Here is a 21907-nt window from a genome sequence, read left to right on the forward strand (position 1 = left end):
CTTTTGGAAAACTTTCTTGAATGTTTTCCAAGTAAGCAAGCTTCACATAACTGATGAGGATGATCAATTGTTGGAATTTCTTTTACCATCTTCTTCGTTTCCAATTCTTGAGCCTACCAAAATTTAAATGTCCATATCTCATATGCTAAATCCATGATGGATCTTCGATACATTACTTCAAACATATAACTCTACTAGTTCTCATGTTTAACAAGAACATACGGTTTCTTATCATAGAAATCTTAGCAATAAAATTTTTATTTTTATCTCTAAACCAAAGATAGCGATCTTCTATAACTATCTTATAACCATTCTCCATAAGTTGCTCAATACTCAAGATATTATTCATCATCTTTGGAATGTAATAAACATTGAAAAAAATCTTATGACTTCCGTTCTTCAGCTCAAATAGAATAGTCCTTTGCCATTGATATCTACTTTTAATTCATCATCAAAATGCACGTGTCCTTTTACATTGGTGTCGAGTGCTACAAATTTATTTCTATCACGTATCATATCACGTGTCATATGATTGCTAGCTTCGTTGTCAAGATACCACGTACTATCTTCAGTATTTTGATCTTCCTTGAGCGTAAGGAATAATGTTATTTCTTTAACATTTCTACTGTGCACAACAAATTTATTTTCTTCTTTAGTTGTCTGACACTCCCAAAAATAATGCCCATTCTTTCCACATGAATAACATTTTAATTTGTCTTTTATCAACCGTTCTTCTTTCACGACCTCGAAAAAAATTTTGATTTCTTTTCGCTTGGGAATAATTTTTCTCATTTCTTCCTCTTCCATAACCACGTCCTTGTCCTGATCCACGGCCTCGTCTTTGTCTTTCATTTTTGTTGGTTTCTCTTCTTGGATTCAACGAAAATTTTGCCTGCAAGACATGCTCCACACGATTTTGCTTGCCTTTATCCATTTTTTCTTCATGGGCGTAAAAAACCATTCAACTGATCAATGAAACATCGTATCCAAATCTTTGGACTCTTCAATAGCTACCACCACATGGTAAAATTTTGAATTGAGAGAACTAAAGATTTTCTCAATGACACGAACATCTAATTTTTCTCCAAATTTTTTCATCTAGTGCACTACCGCCAAAACTTTGATGAAATAATCCGAAATGAATTCAGACTCTTTCATCATTAGAGACTCATACTCAGTCCTTAGAGACCGAAGACAAACCTTCTTCACCTTTTTAACTACTATGACAGAATTTTGAAGAGTATTGCAAGCTTTTTTTGCGTTAGTTATATCAGCAATATTCTCAAATATATCATCATCTAAACCTTGATGAATAATAGTACGTACACATTGATCTTTCTTTCTTTTATTTTTTAATTCGTCCTTCTGAACTTCTGTTAGCTTCTCCACATTTTTTGGTTCTACAATCTTTTTCAACCATTTTCCACACGCTTTGAACACCGAAAATTATTTTTATTCTGGATACCCAATTATCATAGTTGAACCTAGATAATTGTGGGTATTGAAAATATAAAGTGATTTTTTTTTTACGAAAACATTTTATAAATAGCTCTAATACCACTTTGTTAAAAAATAAAAGAACAAGACACACATACTCACAAAAAATATATAAAATAAAAATTATTGAATATACTTGTTGTGTGTATTTTATGAAATGATTACATACATATTTATATTTCTCTTTAACATCTAAATTTTAACACATCCTAAATAAACAAATGCTTTAAAATAAAACTAAATATAGACAACCTATTTAAATAGTAATTTCTATCAATTCTTAAATTTTAACCATCTAGTTCATTTAAATGGGTTATCTATATTTAGTTTTATTTTAAAATATTTATTTATTTAGAATGTATTAAAATTTAAATGTCTAAAAAAAATACAGATATATATGTAATCATTTCATAAAATATACACCCAACAAATATATTCAATATATTCCTCTTTATTTTATATATTCTTTGTGAGTGTGTACCTTATTCTTTTAATTTTCTAACAAAATGATATCAGAGTCACTTATAAAATGTTTTCGTAAAAAAAAACCACTTTATCTTTTCAATATCCACAATTATGTAGGATCAACTATAACAATTGGACATCCCGAATGAAAACAGTTTTTGGTGCTTAAGAAATATGAGAGATAGTTGAAAAACGACCGTAAAACCAAAAAATGTGAAGAAGCTAACAAAAGTCCATAAAAACAAATTGAAAAATAAAAGAAAGAAAAATCAATGTGCACTTACTATCATTTATCAAGACTTAGATATTGATATATTTGAGAATATTGCTGATGTAACCAACACCAAAAAAAACTTAAAATACTCTTTAAAATTTCGTCATAGAAGTTGAAAAGATGAAAAATGTTCATCTTCAAACTCTAAAAGTTGAATTTCAGTCTTTAATGATGAAGAAGACTAAATTCATTTTGAATTATTTCACCAAAATTTTGACAATAGTGCACCAAATAAAAAAACTTAGAGAAAAATTAGAAGATGTTCATATTGTTGAGAAAATCCTTCGTTCTCTCAACTCAAAATATTGTTGAAAAAATCCTTCGTTCTCTCGACTCAAAATTTTACTATGTGATGGTTATCATTGAGGAGTCCAAAAATTTAAATACGATGATCAGTTGAATGGTTCTTTACAGGTTTATGAAGAAAGAATGGACAAAGACAAAACAGTAACATATAAAATATGTCTTGCAGGCAAAACTTAGAGAAGAAGCCAACAAAAATGAAAGACAAAAACGAAATTAAAACCATGGACAAAGACGAAGATGTGGTCACGAAAGAGAAAGAAATAAGAAAAACTATTCTCAGAAGAGAAGAAATCAAAATTTTTTTTGAAATCCTAAAAGAAAAAGAAGACAAATTAAATGTTATTCATATAAGAATAATATAAAAATAATAGACATTATTCTTGAGAGGTCAGACATTCAAAGAAAAAAAAAAAGATTTGTTGTGCACAATGAGGATGTTGAAGAACTAACATTAGCACCGAAGCTATTTCAGATAGTAGGCCGGGCCGGTCCAGCCCAGTCATCTCCAAGGCCGTGTTTGGAGTGAGTGGGGCCCATCGCAACCATATGGTTCTGACGTAGTTTCATCATCTTCATCACTTGAGATATTTCCTTTTCTTCTAGTGGTGTCATTATATTGCAGTTTAGAGACGATAGTGTAGTTATGGGGCTACGGGTGTACATTACTCATGCATATGTCATACGGTAACAAGAACAACAACAAACAAAGCGACTTATCAATTATCTACGGATCACCCGAGAAAATTATTATTTAAAAATGTGTAAGTGATCATCATAGAGGATTAGAGGGGCAGGTAAACCAATTTTAAGTAGACACAAACTAAAAAGAGACAAGTCAGTATTTTGTTATTTAAAAGATTTCTGTGTTCGAATAATATATATTCCTATCCCTCTTTAATTACAGTGTTGGTTTAATCATAAATGGAAAAGAAAATGGGAGTGCAGAGAGAGACACATACCATCCATAAACTATCCACCATGAGAGGAAATGTATGATCTAGAAATAATAAGATCAAGATCTCTGGACCACCTCCAATAATATCCCGTGCTTGTTTGCACTATCGACCTGTTAAGGGGAACCACATTATTTACAAATTTGAATTTGATTTATTTATCTACATAAAGGTTAAACAATTTTTAAAATCTCATGATATATGATACTATGCCTAGTCATTCATTTCTGGTGTCCTGGATCAATTGACCTCACTCGTTTGTGCTTTTGGAAAACATAAATACATATTTTATTTTTTTGGTTGATTGTTCTAAAAAAAATGAAGCAGAAAATAAGTAATTTATCTTCGTATATTTTTAAAAAGACAAATATACACATGTAAAAAATATAAACTATAACCAATAATATTAAAATAAAAATTTTAATTAAAATTTTATACTAATAAACAAATATATAATAAAAATAATTATACCCTTTATTTTCTAAAAATAATTATACCCTTTATTGTAATTTTTATAATAAAAATACTTATATCTGCTTCTAATTTCAATATAAAATAATTATATAAATATATCTAAATACAAAATATTTTTTATTTCTATTTTAAAATACTTCTCTCAACCGTACAATAATTGTACAAAGAAATGAGGCTTATTTCTGCTCGGAAGTCTGCTTTGTTTGCCTCTGATTCCCAAGTCTCATTTTCATAGAATACAAATCTAATTTGGTTTTTATTTGTTAGGAGTGAAGCTGGGATTTATTTGTCTTTTAAGTATAATTTATACTAAAATGAGATGACACCAAAAAAGAAATAGATAAGAAAGTAAATTGCTTCACGAATAGGTCTCAAATAAAGCTGAAGACCACTAATGTACTCCTAACTTGTCACGGCCGAAAGGGTAAACACAATTATTATGCACGATAATAAATCCATTGCGCTTTAATTGGTTGCAAGTGGTATATAAGAGTGACAACTCAAGCTCTGGATCGTGATGCATCACATATGATAAAGTATTACACTAAAGCTAAAAGTGGGGTGAATTCAGGAATTTCCACTCACACACAATGGATATCTGTCTAATTGGTGATGCATATATAGCATAATCCTAAAATTTATCAAGTGATTTATTAAATATAATACCATAAAGTACTGCAAGACTAGGGTTGGTTCAAAATCAGTGGGTTACGAAAACGATGTATAGCATAATCAAGCATAGTTAGAAAGTCAAGTTCATATTAAATGAATAAACTATGATTTTAAAGTATTAAACATATGCAAGTTGTTGGATATGAAAAATGCAGCTAACCTTCACTCGGTGCATTCTCCGCAAGAATCGTTGTCTATGCAGACCCTATACACACAGAGAATAACAGAAACCATTAAAATATCTTTACAATGAACCCTACCAACCGATCGAACCAAAAATCAGAAGCACGCGAATAAAAGAAGAGAAAATCAAACAGCAAATGATGTGTAGTACCTGGGAGGATGTATTCTCCCAATGAGCGATTCAATTTCCCGATCCATGTGTGGATGGTAAAATATATCCATTGTCTATGACTAAGAACAAATCAGATAAGCTTCAATTAATTGGAGTTTGGCGGCGGCTGCAGGGTGATAACCCGAGCTACTGCGTCTTCGTCGATCTGTACAATATGCTGTATGAGTAGTTTAGAAGCATTCAAAACGGCATCGCAATTGCAAAGACGCGTACTATATAATAATTGAAAAAGGCAGAAAGACACGCGATATTGGAGCGCCGTCAATCTTGTTTTCTAAGCGATAACACCGAAGAATTAGCCAAAAAATCGAAAAACCGTTGGAAACCTTTCAGGATTTTGGAACCTCTGAGAAATTTCGTAGTAACGAATTGTTTGTTAAAAAATGACCGGAAGTTGTTAGGGAAATTCATATTGAAAATACGGTTTCTCCGGTCGCATTGGAGGATTCAAAAAAGGGGGCGGCATTATTGGTTGAAGCTTCCAACTAATTGATCAAGCAATTTTCCTTTTCCAACAAAATAAAGAAACTAGGTAAAGTAAACGAGATATGAATAGCGCATAGTGAATTGAAGAAAAACATGGGAAGATAGGATAGGATATGTGACGTAGGCGGTTATGAATTACCTGTGGAAAAAGATGCAGCAGAAGTGAAATTCATGTAGTGGAGGTTTTCCGCTATGTGAAAGAAAGAAAGAAAGAAAGATGGAACGCACGGATACAAAGGAGCCAATTCTTGATTTCTATGTTTGGCAGCGTAATCCCTGTTCACTCAACAATTCCAAGTGTTTGTCTATATATATTGATGTTGAAGCTTGACAAATATGTGTATACCCGCTAATGTTGGGAACAAAAAGGAGAAGTGCACCTCCTTGGTAACAAAGTAGTTAGAAGCCAGAATATATTTTGTTCCAATGATTAGGATTTACTTATAAGATGGGAGAGTGAGCCTGCTGAGCCTGAATGGCGCACCACATCATCCAAGTTTCCAGAACTGAGTCTCCAAAATTAGCAAAATGATTAGAACGTGTCTCCACGGGGTTAATCCAGTAAGGCAAGGTAGACGTGTGGCAGTGCCACGTAGGCGTTCCTTGTGTTATAGGTGTCAGCCCCCGGTGTTCTGCACATGTGGTCAAACTCGGAAATTAAGTTGCGGTGGCTGAGTCTCGTCTCTCTCACTCCCCCTGAAAGCGACTGCCACGTGTTTCTTTCAAGAGAATGCCGTTGGGAAATCAGTTTTGGGATCACACCACGCCGTGTTTTTACTTTTTAGCATTCAGTCCTCTACTTGGCCGCAATTCCATTTCACACGAATGTCACTCAACCTTCGGAGGCTGGATGCCCTTTCTTTATTTTCCCTTTATATATTCAAATCTTTTTCACGTTTTCACCTGTTCCCCAAAACGTCAAAAACTGTGCAGTAATAATTTAGTCGTATCTCCATGCCTTCTCTCATATATTACTACCAAGAGCATTTGTCATAGTTCTATAGTGGCTATAATTTAATGTTTAATTTTTATTTAATTTATTTTATATAATTTTTTTAGATAATAATAATATTTATTTAATAAAAAAATAAATATAAAGTTTAAAGTTAAAATAAAAAAAATAAAAAAAGATTTTTTAAATATTTATGAACAAATAAAATTATAAAAAAATAATATAAAAATAAATAAATAAAATATTAAAACATTATATCTAAGATAAATTTGATAGTTCTTGATTTAACTTAAGCAATATTGCTAGCACTCTTTTAGAAGCTCTTGGACATGCTCGAAAACTTACCGACACATTTCCTTCCAAATATTTGAAACTATAATCAAAACATGTTGAGCTCTATGAGAGATTGTTCCCTAAAGTCTAATTTATAACACCGAATCCCTCCACCAATTGAAGAACAAGGAACAACTAAGATCGGGAATGAGGTAAGTCAAATGACTCTTCTTCCACACTAGATTGCATCTCCACAGAAAAATAGACAGTACATGAGTGATTCTGGTGGTGATTTGCCAAAGAGAATTTTTCATACAAAGACTAAGATCTTGTGAGGGATTTTCAACTTCCATAAATGACTCGAAACTGGTCTCTGTTGTATGAAATTTGGATAAAATTCGATAGAAGTATGGTAAAATTAGTAAGCAACCATGTACCCTGGTGCAACATCATATATTTTTGCTTTATTCATCACCCATTGAATTGTGTCTTCACTTTCTCCCGGGGTTATAAAGAGGATTCGTTAAGCAATTTTTGGAGGGAAAATATTTGAGATTAATGCTTGGTTTCACCGTTTATTTGACAAAAACAGGTCTTTCACCCATAATAGATGATAACTATCTGATAATAGTGCCACAGATGGTGGAACAGTGAAGAAGTAAGAAAGTGGAATAGTGAAGAAGTAAGGAGGAGGGAGCCATGGTTCATTGAAGATTTGGATATCACCAGAACTTACTTTTCAACTAATGCCTTTCTCTACAACTCGCCTCCCTTCAATAATACTTTGCTAACCCCAAGAAAGTAAAGTTCCTACTTCTGCTGTAAGGATAGAATTAAATCTGAAGTATTTATCTTTAAGTATTCTAGAAAGAAGAGAGTTAGGTTGAGTCGTGATTTTCCAACACTATTTACCCAAAAGAGCCAGCTTTTGAGTCTTGAGATATTTGAAACTAAGTCCACCTTCTTTCTTAGGCCTAGTCATTTTATCCCAACTAATCCACACCATTTGCCTTTCAAAATCTTTTTGCCTCCATCAGAATTGGTGCATCAGTATAATCTCAAATATTTTTCTTCCAGAAATTGCTTAGTGAATCCTCTCCATAACCCTAGGAGAAGGTGAAGACACAATTTAATAGGTAATGAATAGAGCAAAAACATAAGATGATGTATCAGGATATAGGATTGCTTACCAATTTTATCATACAACCATTGAATTTTGTCCAAACTTCATGCAATAGAGGTTAGTTTTGAGCCATTTATGAAAGTTAAAAATTCATCACAAGATTTTGCTCTTTGCATGAAAAATCCTCCATGGTAAGATTCTTGTTCTGCTTCTCATTCACCAGCGGCTCCTATCCATTTTGGCAACTTGTCCAATCTACAAGTCAACTCTAAAATTACTCATGCATTATCTATCTTTTTGTGGAGGCGCTAATCTGGTGTGGAAGAAGAGTTCTTTGACTCACCTTATTTCATACCATAGATGTTCCTTGTTCTTCTACTTTTACCAAAGTTTGCTACTTGATCATAGTTCATATTGATAGGTGTAGTTGTTTTTCTTTATTTTCTTATCAAGTTGCTAAATTTTGTAATTGCTTACATGAACATGCCACAGTTAATAATCTTTGATCAAAAGAAACCTTTCTAAGAGTTGCATCTATGAAAAGCATTTTTTTTTGGCGTGGCCAGGTGAACTTGAGCGTTCCCATAATTCCAATGTCACATCAATTTGGGTAGAACTCATCCATGGATGGGTTGGTTCAGTCCTCATTCTTCTGGGGTTATGCATTGAGTCAATTGCCGGGTGTAACACCCTATTACCGTAAGCCTTACCTGTAACCATAAAGCAAAGGATAACAAAGTATTACGACAGTTCTAAAACTTATACAATATATATATATATATATATATATATATATATATATATATATATATATATAAAGAAGTAATAATACTAGAAGCTTGATATAAGGAACAAGAGTTTGAAGACAGAAGAAACAAATCGTGAAGTGCTCACACATGATAACTAAACGCGTAGGTACAAAGATAAACAGAAATACATAGAGTAAACAAGATATATAGACATATAGTATACAAAAGAAAACTAGCCACAGTCTGTGGAGCTTAGGCCAACTAGTTCAAACAGAATACAGCAAAGTTTTGATGTTTAAAATAGCTAACATCCTATCTCTCAAAATTTTCAATGACAAGCCTTCTAAGGCAACAAAATATACAAAGTGAAAGACTACAAAAGTAACCCAAAAAAGAAGTTGAGCCATCCTTCGCTTTGTCACTATCCGCAAACTTACCGAGGTGGGTTGTGACCTGCATATGAAAAATAACAACATATGGTATGAGAACTAGGGATATCTCAGTATGGTAACAGTGCCTAATAGATGATGATATAAGGTTTTGAAAAGTCAAAGACAATTCTAGAACTTCACATCGATACAAATATTCAAGCCTAAAGAAATATATATAATTAACCATAACAAGGTAATCTAACTTAAGGATTTTTATCTAACTATGGCCACCGCTGTCCCACAGCCTTCGCCAGCCTACCCTCCATGCGATCCCATCACCACCGCTTACTGATCCTCCTCAATCCCACAAAACACAATTAATGCAAACAAGTAAAGCACAAATAATATACATATACAATAGGTAATCAATTAACAATTAGGCATATTATTCAATTAGGCATAACTCGAATAATCAAAGCAAGCAAGCATGTAGAAGTGATGAGCATATATTTTATACACTTTTTGGCATTATTTTCATATTGTTTTAGTAATGTTTTGTTTAAGTTTTATTATGTTTTCATAGGTTTTAGTGCAGAATTCACATTTTTGGATTCTACTTTGAGTTTTTGTGTTTTATAGTGATTTCAAGTAATTTTTTGTTGAAATTAAGGAATTTTGGCAAAGTCCAATTTAGAGGCAAGGAAAGCGTAGCAGATGTTGTCAGATTCTGACTTCCATGTACTCCAACGAGCATTTATGGAGCTACAGAGGTCCAAATGATACGTTCTTAACGGTGTTGGAAAGATAAATTTTAAAGTTTTTCAGAAATATATGATAGTCTATACTTTCTTTGAAGGAGCCTGCCATACTAGGCATTGAACACCAAGGAGCTACCCCTTGGCTGGCGTTCAACGCCCCAAGGAGACAAGCCAGCGTTGAACGCCCAAGAACCACCCCATTCTTGGCGTTCAACACCCACCAAGACACAAGGCAGCGCGAATCACCCCCTAATGGGTGTTCAACACCCATTCCTGAAAGTTGGATGCCAAGCTCAACCCAAGTACTCAACCAAAGTGGGCCCAAGAATGGATTTTCGCACCTCTAGTCTAGCCTTTCATACTTTTTGTACTTCTTAGTTATTAGTTTAGTATTTAAAGGAGAAGATCACCCATGTTAGGAGCTTTGGCCTCATCTTTACCTTTTCACGTTTTACATTACTTTCTGTAAAAGTATGAGCAACTAAACCTCCTAAGTTAGGGTTAGGAGCTCTGCTGATTCTCATGGATTAATAATATTACTATTCTATTTTAATACACTTTTGATTCCATTCTCTTGTGCATTTTTGTTCTTCATCTCATGAATTGAGGATGACCCGTGACAATCATTCTTGTTCTACATAAATTCCGTGTGAGTCCTACCCGGATAGCATTGAACCACAGTTAGAGAATGCACTGCGAATTCTAAGAGCGTGCCTGGGTGACTTTGGATATGCGACATCTAATCCCATTGACCATGGGTTACTGTGGTTTCTGTGGCATTAAGGCTATAGTATGAGAAGCAGCGTTCCCTGATCCGTAAGATCCGACCTAGTCTGTAGCGTTTTGAGTAGGATCGCGAAGGGAAGTGGATTGCTTAGGTTTTCACCTTCGACTATAGCGGGAAGCCATGAGTTAATTTGATGAGGATGCTACATGAGTTGCTCAAATATGGTGGACTGGTATGGTTTAGAAGAGACTAACTTGATGTGGATGCTACATGAGTTAGTCAATTACAGCTGCTATTGAATGAGTCATTTGTTATTGAAGTAGACAGTAAAAAAAGTTATTCCGGAAAGAATACGCATCTCCGAAGCCTTAACTGAATATTTATCATTGCTTTTACACTAATCTAGTATTTCATTTGCCTTTACTTTTTCGTTTATGCTTCTTAACAAATAACCATCTGTTCTAATCGCCTGACTAAGATTTACAAGATAGCCATTGTTTGCTCAATCCGACAATCTCCGTGGAATTCGACCCTCACTCACCTGAGGTATTACTTAGACGACTCGGTGCACTTGCCGCTTCAGTCGTGCGGAGTTCAATTTCACGCACCAAATTTTTGGCGCCGTTGTCGGGGATTGTTCGAGTTTGACAAACTATAGGATTACCTTGTTACTTAGATTAGGTATTCTTTAAGGTTTAGTTACTCTTTTAATTGTGTCTTTTGTTTTCTTTTGCAAAAAAAAATTAAAACCTTTTCTTTTCTTTAGTCATCTTTGTCTTTTGTTTGAATCTTGTGTCAGTTTTTAAATTTGGTGTCCCCTTTGTTTTCTTAAAAATTTCGAAAATTTTTCTTGAGTGTTCTTCATTGTGTTCAAATTGTTCTTGGTCATTTTTCTTGTTTGATTTCAAAAATTCTAAATTTGGTGTCTTTTGGTATTTTTCTTTCAAATTTTTTAAAATTGGTGTCCTTGGATCTTAAATTTTAAGTTTGGTATTTTTAGTTGTTTTTTCTTTTTTCTTAAAATTCGAAAATAAAAAAAATCTTACCTTTCTTTAATTTTTCAAAAATCTTGACTAACTTTTTCTATCCTGATTTAAAAATTTTAAGTTTGGTATTTTATTATTAGTAAAGTTTAAATTTTAAATTTCAAATCTTGTCTTTTCAAATCTTAAACACTCATAATAATTTTCTCTAAAATATAATCATTTATATATTTATACTTAAAATTTGGTATAAATAATATATCATCAAATAATAAATTAAATAGTTGTTAGCGTGTAACATCTTATTGGTGGATTTAAATAATTGGTACTACTGTTCAGATTGTGAATTCAACTTTTAAGTAGGCACAAAATATTTGGTCTGAATTTTGTAGATTTTCAAAATTGGGATTGATTGATTTAGAACTGCAATATGAAGTTTTCTATATTGCATATGGTGAGTTTTGTTTTAGCTAAGATACTCATGTGATTAATTATTAAAATTAAATAAAGTAGACACAAAATATTGTTTCTCCTTGTTATAGAAAAAAAGATTAGATGTTAATTATTGGCAAATGAAACTGAAGAAACACACATACTAAAGCTGAGAGAAAGAGGAGAAGAAGAATTAGAAGATGGAGCTCCTCTGAAATTTCTCTCAAGTTTGCTTTTTTTTTTTTTTTTTTCTTGAGGCTTCCAAAATTTCTGCAGAGGTAGTGAGTGTTTTTTCTTTTTGGTGATGAGGTAGGAAGTATTTTTTTTATTTTTTATTCGTTCAAGTTATTGATTTTTTTTTTTTTTGGTTGGGGGGGGGGGGGGGGGGGGGGGATTTATTGATGTTCTTTATTTATTTCTTGGTGTTTTTTTTTATGAGTTTGAAAATCATGGATTTATTTTCAAGAATAATGGTCCTCTTCTAATAGGATTGGATTACTTTTGAGAAAGGCCTAACTTATTACCACAAACAATATTTGGCAGGTCTCATTGACAAAACACATTCTTATAAAAAGAAAAATATTCTACCAACCAGAAAACAAATATTCTAACCAAAAATAAATATAAAATTTTTATATTTATTGTGTTATATTTTTACACTATATAAAAAATAAAAAAATTGATCAACACTTGACAACACCTTATTTTTATATTATTAGGATAAATTTTAGAATTTAAATTTTAATACTTAGTGATTAAAATGTCGAGTAGGTATTAATAAAAAAACTAATCTCTACATACAAGTCATTTAACCAAACAAGTCTAATTAAGTCATTTATAATTACGCGTGCACACAGCACATTCTTCTTCTTCTTCGTTATTTTTCTTTTTCGTTATGGTCGTCACCAACATCCCTCTTCCTCCTCCTTCTTTTTTTTATTGGAATTGATTCTCCTCCTTTCTTTTCCTCCTACTCCTCCATCATCTTCATCATCATGTTATAGTCATTGTCGTTTCTTCTTATACGTATCATTTTTATCGTTATCATCGTTATTATTATCGTTATCGTAGAAGTTTTGCTATATTCATAATGTTGCCTGATCCAAAATTGATTTGGATGTGTTTTTTTTAATTCAGTCATTTTTATGAGTTCTTTTCAAACAGAGTTTGTGCGTCACAATCATTAAGTAACTTTGGTGCATTTCTGAGTTAATTATAGTTTGTAGCCAAATTTCGGTGTAAAAACTAAGAAATTTATGTGATATTGTTAAGAAATTTTGGTGTATTTTTATTCTGATAAATTGTGCATAATTAAAAATTCTTTCTCTTCCTCCTTTTCATCTTTTGTTGTTTCTTCTTCTTTTTCATCATCATCTTCTTTTCTTTTCTTTATTTCTCTTTTTCTTCTTGTTTCACTTTCTCAAGTTTCTTCTTGTTTTATTCTCTTAACAAGAATAAAAACAAAAAAAAAATCAAACAAAAATAAGAGAAGAAAAAACACGTAATGTTACAAAATTATTTGGAAGAGGATGAATTTAAATTCATTCAACTAAAAAAAATAAGAAAAAAAAAGAAGAAAAAGAAAAAATGAAGCATTAAAGAAAATATTTTTGTGCATTTGTAGCAAAATTTTAGTATAAAAACTAAGAAATTAATGTGTTATTGTTAAGAAATTTCAGTGTATTTTTATTTTAATTTTAAAGTTAATTGAGGTGTATTCTGAAAACAAGCTCAGATCAAAAGTGCACTTTATTTAGATCCAGAATGCACCAAAATTAAATCTAGAATGCACCTAAATTACTTAATGATAATCCTCTTAAAATTCATAAATTATTTTTTATATTGTGTCTTTCTAAATGTTATGCAAGTGAGTGAGGTTAATAGGGGTTGGACACGGGAGTGATGACGACTGACGAGTGCATCTCACAAGTAGTGAGAAATTGGCATTGCTCGCAGTTGACGAGAAGACGTCAGTTCCATCTCATAATTTAAAAGTATTTAAAATATACAAAAGTATTTATAATAAAATATAATAAATTTAAAATATTTTAACATTTTGTTAATAATAAAAAATTATATATAGGTTAATTAGTAAATTTAGACATGACCTATTAATATATTAAGATTTTTACAAAAATCTAAATCTGTGTCTATTTTATAATAGATAGACTAAATCAGGCCAAACTGCAGATGCTTGACAGGCCGCCGTACCTTTTCTCACCCCTAATTAGACTCGTTCGATCTTAATTTTTAATATAATATTAGAGTTTATCCAATTTAACATTGTTAGACCACCCACCTATAAATTAAATGTTTACACTCTAAATGATGATATCAAATTATTATCATTATTAAGTTACTCTCATGGTTAAGTATTAAAATTTTTATGAATATAATCTTAAATTGTAAAATTAGAAGTTTCAAAAAGATTCAACATTAAAAATAATTTTTTGTAAAAAAACCATCTTTAAAGTAACACATCTAGCTAAATTATGATGAAGCAAAACTTCTGCCACAATTTTTTTTTTATCATATTATGTGTGGAGGATAACATGCTATAAACTACAAAAAAGATTACATTATGCGTTTTTTTTTTTCCTTTTGAAGTTAATAACGTTAAAAATTTTATTGAACTTGGAATAATTCAATTTAAGCATATAGATTAATTATTATGTGTTTTTTCTTAAGGGAGCACACTTTACAAACCTTAGCTTTTTAAGTCAATTATTATGTGCATTATTTTTCTTTTAGTACATTATGCACGTTATATTATTTGTATAATTAGTATATTCCATGAAAAATTAAAGAAATGAGAGGAAGTTAAATTAATGGAGTCTTAGGCGCAGGCCGCCGGCGCAGCTAGACCTAAATTAGCACACCATCGCAAAACACAAACAGAAACTGCAATTGAGACTTTAGCCTCTCTCTATTAGGGTCCCTATGTTAGTATTTAGAAATAAATTGATTATAATGAGACAAGAATACATATAGATAATATTGACGGTACATAATTCATTTAATTTATTCATAGCTAACATAAAAAATAGAGTGCCTTTTTTTTTTTTAGGTCTCATCATGTATAAATATTAAAGACTATTAGGAATAACAATACGTAGTTATTATATCTTTATGTCTATCTTCGGCTCCTGCTAGCTAACTCTATAATCTATATTGTGTTTTACAAACAATTTTAAAGTACTGCTACCTATATGACATGAAAATGTATATATTTTTGGCGTGTACTACTTGATGCACAATGCGTGCATGGGTTGTTTGAAAGATCATATCATATAAGTAAATTTTATTTAATGCTGCACGAAGAATAAAAATTTATATTATATAAGTGTACCCTAATAGGATTTAGTGTCATTCTTCATCATTGTGTGCGAGAGCATCCGAGTTTCAGCAAGAGTCACCAAATTTTAAGTGAAAAAGCGAGATTTTCAATAGCAGTGTGTCATCTAGAAACAAAAACATGAAAGAAAAGGAGGTTCAGGGAAGTCGAAATAGAAAGTTTAATCAAATTCATGAAGGATCTTGTATTTAGGAGGAGGAAGTGGTGGTTTTAGAGGAGGAGGACATTCGATCTGGTGTGAATGATTGCTCAAGGAGTCTTATTAGTAGATTAATGGTAGATAGAAATTTTAACATGGGAACCATAGAGGTAGCTTTCAATGCGATCTGGAACCAACCTGAAGAGTTTAGAATCAAGGCGCATGAGAATAATATATTTCAGTTCTTTTTTGGTAAAAAGGCTTATGTGATTAGAGTGGAACGGAGTTCTCTATGACTCTTCAAACAGCTCATGATACACATGAAGAGATGGAGTCCTTAGACAAAAATTGAAGAAGGGGATTACACCAGAATTTCTATTTGGGTACAAATGTGGAATATGCCCGAATACTATAAAACAGAAGAGACAGCCAAGAAGATTGGTGAAAGATTGGGAGAAGTGATTGATGTTGGTAGGTGTGATGAAAAAGAGAGAGGATCGAATAATAAAGGTTAGAGTAGTTAACCTTGACATAACAAAAAAAAACCTTCGATAAACCATCAAAATAGCTAGCCCCAACAAATCTGTTTCTGAGATTTTTCTGCAATATGAAGGACTATGTCAATGCTGCATTTACTGTGAATTCATAAGCCATGAGTCAAGAAATTGCAGTAAATACGTAGAAGAGTTAACACAACAACAACAGATGGAGATAAAATGGAGGACAAATCTAAAAGCAAACCAAATTGGATGGATGGAGAACCATAACTTTAATCATGAAAGAACGAAAGGAGAATACAAAGAAGAAACCAACCCCAGTTATTTTACTAATAGTTCTCAGTCTTAGATTAGCAACATCAACCTAACCAAAAGCACTTTACCTCACTATAGAACCACCCAAACAATATCCAAAATACTCCATTATCCCTAACATCCAATAATAACCTTTCATCAAAACCCTCAACCCAATTAATCCGAAAATAGTAACTACCATTTAAACACAAACCAAAACACGTACTAATTTCAAACATTCACTACATCAAATTACCTTTCACTTTCAACCATAGAGAAGTATGGAATAGAGAAAAAGAGGGAAAGGGGTAGACGAGTTGAGTTTGTGTAGTGTGGACAGTGGAAAGTGTAAAGGAAGCGGAAGTAGAAAAAGAAGAAAGTTGAAGCCATTAGCAAGAAAGAATGGTATAAGTTGTTGCCGATAACTAAAATAAAAAGGAGACAAGGAGACATGGAGGTAAAGGGGAAAGACGAGGAAGGGAGAATGATTGAGTTTTAATAATGAATGGGAAGAAGGTGACTATCTACAAAAGGCACTCCACTAGCCATGAAAATGCTAATGTGAAACTGTTGGGGTTTAGGAAAATTTTTTATAGTTCACATTGTAACATTCTATCACACAAAACTTTACGCTTAAGCTGTAAATTGAGATGGTATAATATTACGACCTCTAAAAATATATATATACATAATAATAGTTGAAAGAATTTAATAATCAAGGAATCTTGAAAAAAAGTTTAAACAAAATCGTGAAAAGAAAAGCACAACGCTCACGTAACATAAACTTGCAGACGAAGAAAAGAAGGACATATACATACAATAAGATCGGAGTGTCAAAGATACAAAATATCGAGTTTCGGGCTCAACCTGTGAAGCCAAGGCCGGCCGGAAAATATCATATACATACATACATACATACATACATGCATACATACATACAGAGAGAGAGAAAGAGAGAGAGAGTACAGGGAGACAATGAGTTTAGTGTACAATGTGTACAATAGGGGTAAAAAAGAAATTAAGATCAGATGATAATTAAGTTAAGTAATTTTTAATAATTTCCCATTTTGAATTAAAAAAAATAAGGATTTGCAACAGTGGCAGTTACGTATACTGCGAACCCCCTCTCCGCATGTGATGTGACTTCTTCAGGTACGTTCTTCTCTCCCAGTCTTTTTCCTTTTAACCGGTTCGTCACCACCAGCAACATCAGCTGCCGCTGCCCAAAGCACCGGCCGACGCTACCCTGTACACCGCGTACGTCCGAACAGCACCATTATGCACTTTGCCTCATTTGCATAGCCCCCCAACACGCCGGCCGTGCAGCACCCCTGGCAGCCAGCGGGTTTCTCCGTCCCAGCGTCTTCATCTGCGACATACAGGGGACAGATGGTTGCTTTCATGAGTAATTGGATGATTATTTTTTGTTCGTAAAAGTCGGATATTCATCTCTATACGTAGCTGGTTGTTTTTTTGACACGAGTGCGACGAATTGGGAAGCTAGGGCGGCGGTGGCAGGATGTGAGCCACAGGCTGCTTACCGGCGCGAGAGAAAGTAGCGAGCCAGGTACCAGGGACACGCGAACAGAACGAGGAAGGCCTGTCTCGATGCAAGCTACCGGCGGATGACACAGAGACCCGCAACGGGAAGGAGACACCCGTCCGAGCTGTTGGCTGCCGATGACGGAGACACACGCGCACAAGAGAAGCGGGTAGACTGGGGTTGAAGCTGAACGCCGCTGAGGGTTGGATGGTTAGTGAAGAAGGTCGGGGGTGGGTGCCGTTTTGGGAGGAAAAAGAATTTGGGGTATAAACAGTTTGTAATTAGGGTTTGGATGGTTGTTTTTGTGAAATAACTGAATGAGATTTTTGAATTAGGATAATCTGTGGAGTGGTTTACATTATTACTCCTATTGGGCTAAATAACCATTTCATTGTACATATTATCAAGATCTCTCATTATCTCCCTAGCGGAGTTCATATATACAACCCAGATAATCCAAAATGCATAAAGTAAACTTCTAGTTCTCCGAAAGCCTCTAAGAGGGACAAAAGTAAAGCATATATAAGGAGAAGTCTATACATATATATACATATACATAACAAATCCCAAAAGATAATATCCCAACTCCGCTTGCGATAGGAAACTCCAGACGCCTAACAAGGTGCCTATTGACCTGCATCTGAAAAATATAACATATGTATAGGATGAGAACCGAAGGTTCTCAGCATGGTAATGGTGCCAATATACATAATATATAAGATCCTGGAAAAGTTAGAGGCGATCCTAAAACTCCGACACTTAGATTTAAAACTTAAAGCTATAATTGAAAACCATAAGCAAGGTAAGTTGTCAAAGGCTCTTAAATTCTAACTCAATTCTAACTTGATCCATCACTTCTCCCTTTCCTCCGATCCTTCAAAACTCCGATGAAAATGCCCTCGTCATTCCTCGACCAGACAAGGGGCATCTCAGTTGCGCGCGCACACACACACACACACACACACACACACACAAAGCCTCTAAGAGGGACAAAAGTAAAGCATATATAAGGAGAAGTCTATACATATATATACATATACATAACAAATCCCAAAAGACAATATCCCAACTTCGCTTGCGATAGGAAACTCCAGACGCCTAACAAGGTGCCTATTGACCTGCATCTGAAAAATATAACATATGTATAGGATGAGAACCGGAGGTTCTCAGTATGGTAATGGTGCCAATATACATAATATATAAGATCCTGGAAAAGTTAGAGGCGATCCTAAAACTCCGACACTTAGATTTAAAACTTAAAGCTATAATTGAAAACCATAAGCAAGGTAAGTTGTCAAAGGCTCTTAAATTCTAACTCAATTCTAACTTGATCCATCACTTCTCCCTTTCCTCCAATCCTCCAAAACTCCGGTGGAAATGCCCTCATCATTCCTCGACCAGACAAGGGGCATCTCAGTTGCACAGACAAACAATAGAGACAAAGAAAATACAAGTATGATACAAATACAGCAGGTAGTAAGTATAGCAAACAAGCATAGTGATAACAAAGGCAAACCCAAATAATACACAATTAAACAAAAAAAAAATACATACATATGATGTATGCCTGTCTTATGGCTGATGAGTCTCATCTGTTAGTTATAAAGCCAAACCCGACATGTCCGATAGCTAACCCTAGACAATCCTTCGTGCGTGCATCCCCAAGAGTCCATTCATAATTTTTTCTCAATCATTTATCAAATTAAGCTCATTGAGAAAATTTTCGGGGAGTTAAAGTTCCCGGCCACATCTTGCAATGTAGAGTTAAAAGAGTATCGAGTCTCAACGTGGAGCGAGTGGTGGCTAGCTACTGCATCTACTCAGAAAAACTCGTGTCTCAGATAAGTGGATGTGCAAAAGCCAAATAATAATTCAATATTAATCATTCATTATCAATTTTCATCATGATACAAAACATTATCATCATTTCGACACTTCTCCAACCACACATCATCATTTCAAAATATTTCTTCATTGTCAAGTTGACTTCTCCTCCAAATTTACTCCTCTCCCTGTAATTAGGAACTTAATTTAGGACCTTAGAAGGTAACTATAAAGGTTTGGAAGTTGGAAAATGGTTTAAATCACAAGAAATCTCCTCTTTCCCAAAAATAGGGTCTCGCGTACGCATGCATAATCTCGCGTACGCGGGGTTGTAATTTATCCAACTCGCGTACGTGACCATCGTCTGCGTACGCGAGCCCTTCAAACAGCAAAGATATCCCACGTTGCGTGGCACTTGCCCGCGTACGTGGGCTTGAAAAATTACCTCTTGCATACGCACGTACACGCCCGCGTACGTGGAAACGTCTGGACAAAACTAAACGCTTGCGTCGCGTGTGCACTCGCGTACGCATGCCCTCTTAAAAATGGTAAAAAGCTGTTAAGTTCTGCAAAAAATACTTTTATACACCAAACTTTCGACGCGCATAACTCTTTTGTTAAAAATTATTTTTAATCCGTCTTCAAACAACATAAACTTCACGAAGCCAATTTTTATTTAAATGATGTTTAAAAAAGTTTGGGAGTCTGAAAGCCGAGTTTTGGCCCGCCAAAGTTCGGTCCAAAATAAAATTTTTCTTCAAAATCACAAATCTCTATGTTTACCAATTTCACAATTCAATACCAACATGGCAAGCTCTTAAACAAGATCGAAACAACCTAAACTATATCTCAACACTCCTCATTCGCTCCTTGACACACCAATACTCAATTTCATCAAGTTCAACCCAACAATTCATATTCAATACAACTTTTTATGTAATCATCAATGTATCATTATCATTCATCAAAATAATCATTTCATCAAGCATCAACCACATTCATATCAACATATATTACATTAACTAAAACCACTAGATATGCATCGAATACATAATTCAACTTATTCTAGGTCGTCTAGCCTAATTTTTCACGCTACATTATATATTATCTACGAGAAACCAAAACTATACCTTGGTCGATTCCTCCCTAAGTCAAAGAGACCTCATCAATTTAGCAAAATCTCAAGCCTCCACCGCTAAGATTTTAGCACCCAAGCTTAATTCAAACTTCTAACCTCCTCAAATGTGTTCCAAATTCACATATACACTACCTGATACATGTTATTACATCCATATACTCAAACTCAATACCCAAACTCATATAGTCAAAGAATTTACAAGGTACCTTGCTTATGCTCCAATTGAACAAAACCCGCTAATTTTCCGAAATTAATTTGATCCTAAAGCACCAAAAAAACCATAAATCTCAATACCCATAATTCAATTTTCGAAAATTGGGAAGAAGAGAGGCTGAGAATAGATTTGAAATTTTCTTACCAAATTGGTTAGTGGACTTTGTAGAGCTCGATGCGGTTGACGCACAGTCGCAAATGATGCGACAATCGAAGCTCGAAATTGGAAGTTAGGACAAATTGAATCTTTTAGTGAGGGTTTGATGTTCTTGCCCTTGCCCCAAGTGTTTTAGCGTGTTTCCCTTTGATTTGGAAAAGAAGAAGAACTTATGCTCTTAAGTGTTGATAAGTTGGTTGGGCCTTAGGCCCAGTTTAGGTCCAGTTCAATCAATTTGGCCCATTTGGCCTAATTTTAGGTTAAAATCTTTAAAGTTAGTGTTGAAATTCGTATTTTTAATATTTCTACCCCCATTGGATTAATAAAATTTAATTTTCTAATTCTAATTAATTTATTGACTAATTATACGAAATTTACATACATTATATAAGGGATTAGAAAATCTCACTCCCCCGAAGTGGTTTTTCCTTGCGAAACGAAAAACCAAACCTCGTATGTGGACAGAAAAATATAGAAATGTGGTTATGATTATGTGTATTATATAGAACTGAGAGGGTTAACTGATGGACTAGCCTTGGCATGAAAAGATAGTACTAATGTGAAAGTAAAAAGCAGTAGTGAGTTTTATATTTAGATCAAAGTATTAGATGAAAAAAAAACAAAAATAAATAGTATGAAGCTCTACTTGATTTAATACGCAGCATGGGTGATAAGTATCTTATTATAGATGATTTTAATGTCATACTTTCAGTAGATAAAAAGAAGGTAGCAGAGACAAGACTCCTCAATCGATTTAACAATTCCACAATTTCATCAGTAGAGGAGGTCTCATAGATATAGGTTATGTGGGAGACAAATTTACACGATGGAATAAGAGCATTCAGTAGAGATCAGTCAAAGAAAATTGACAAGGGGTTAATCTTAGTCACACTTCGA

The 21907-nt window shown here is 33.5% G+C and overlaps 1 long non-coding RNA gene across 3 annotated transcripts; it reads right to left on the reverse strand.

Moving 5' to 3' along the window:
• Positions 1–2865: 2865 nt before the first annotated feature.
• Positions 2866–6032, reverse strand: LOC130973124 (uncharacterized). Of its 3 annotated transcripts, none has more exons than XR_009084026.1 (4): positions 5622–6032; positions 4976–5141; positions 4802–4846; positions 2866–3608 (listed from the first exon to the last, which is right to left on the reverse strand). It is a non-coding gene; the product is annotated as an uncharacterized LOC130973124 (long non-coding RNA). The 3 variants fall into 3 exon arrangements; XR_009084025.1 differs by having other exon boundaries at positions 4976–5153; XR_009084024.1 differs by lacking the exon at positions 5622–6032 and having other exon boundaries at positions 4976–5611.
• Between the last annotated feature and the right edge of the window lie 15875 nt (positions 6033–21907).

The sequence above is a fragment of the Arachis stenosperma genome, chromosome 1, assembly GCF_014773155.1.
Source record: "Arachis stenosperma cultivar V10309 chromosome 1, arast.V10309.gnm1.PFL2, whole genome shotgun sequence".
Lineage (NCBI taxonomy): Eukaryota > Viridiplantae > Streptophyta > Magnoliopsida > Fabales > Fabaceae > Arachis > Arachis stenosperma.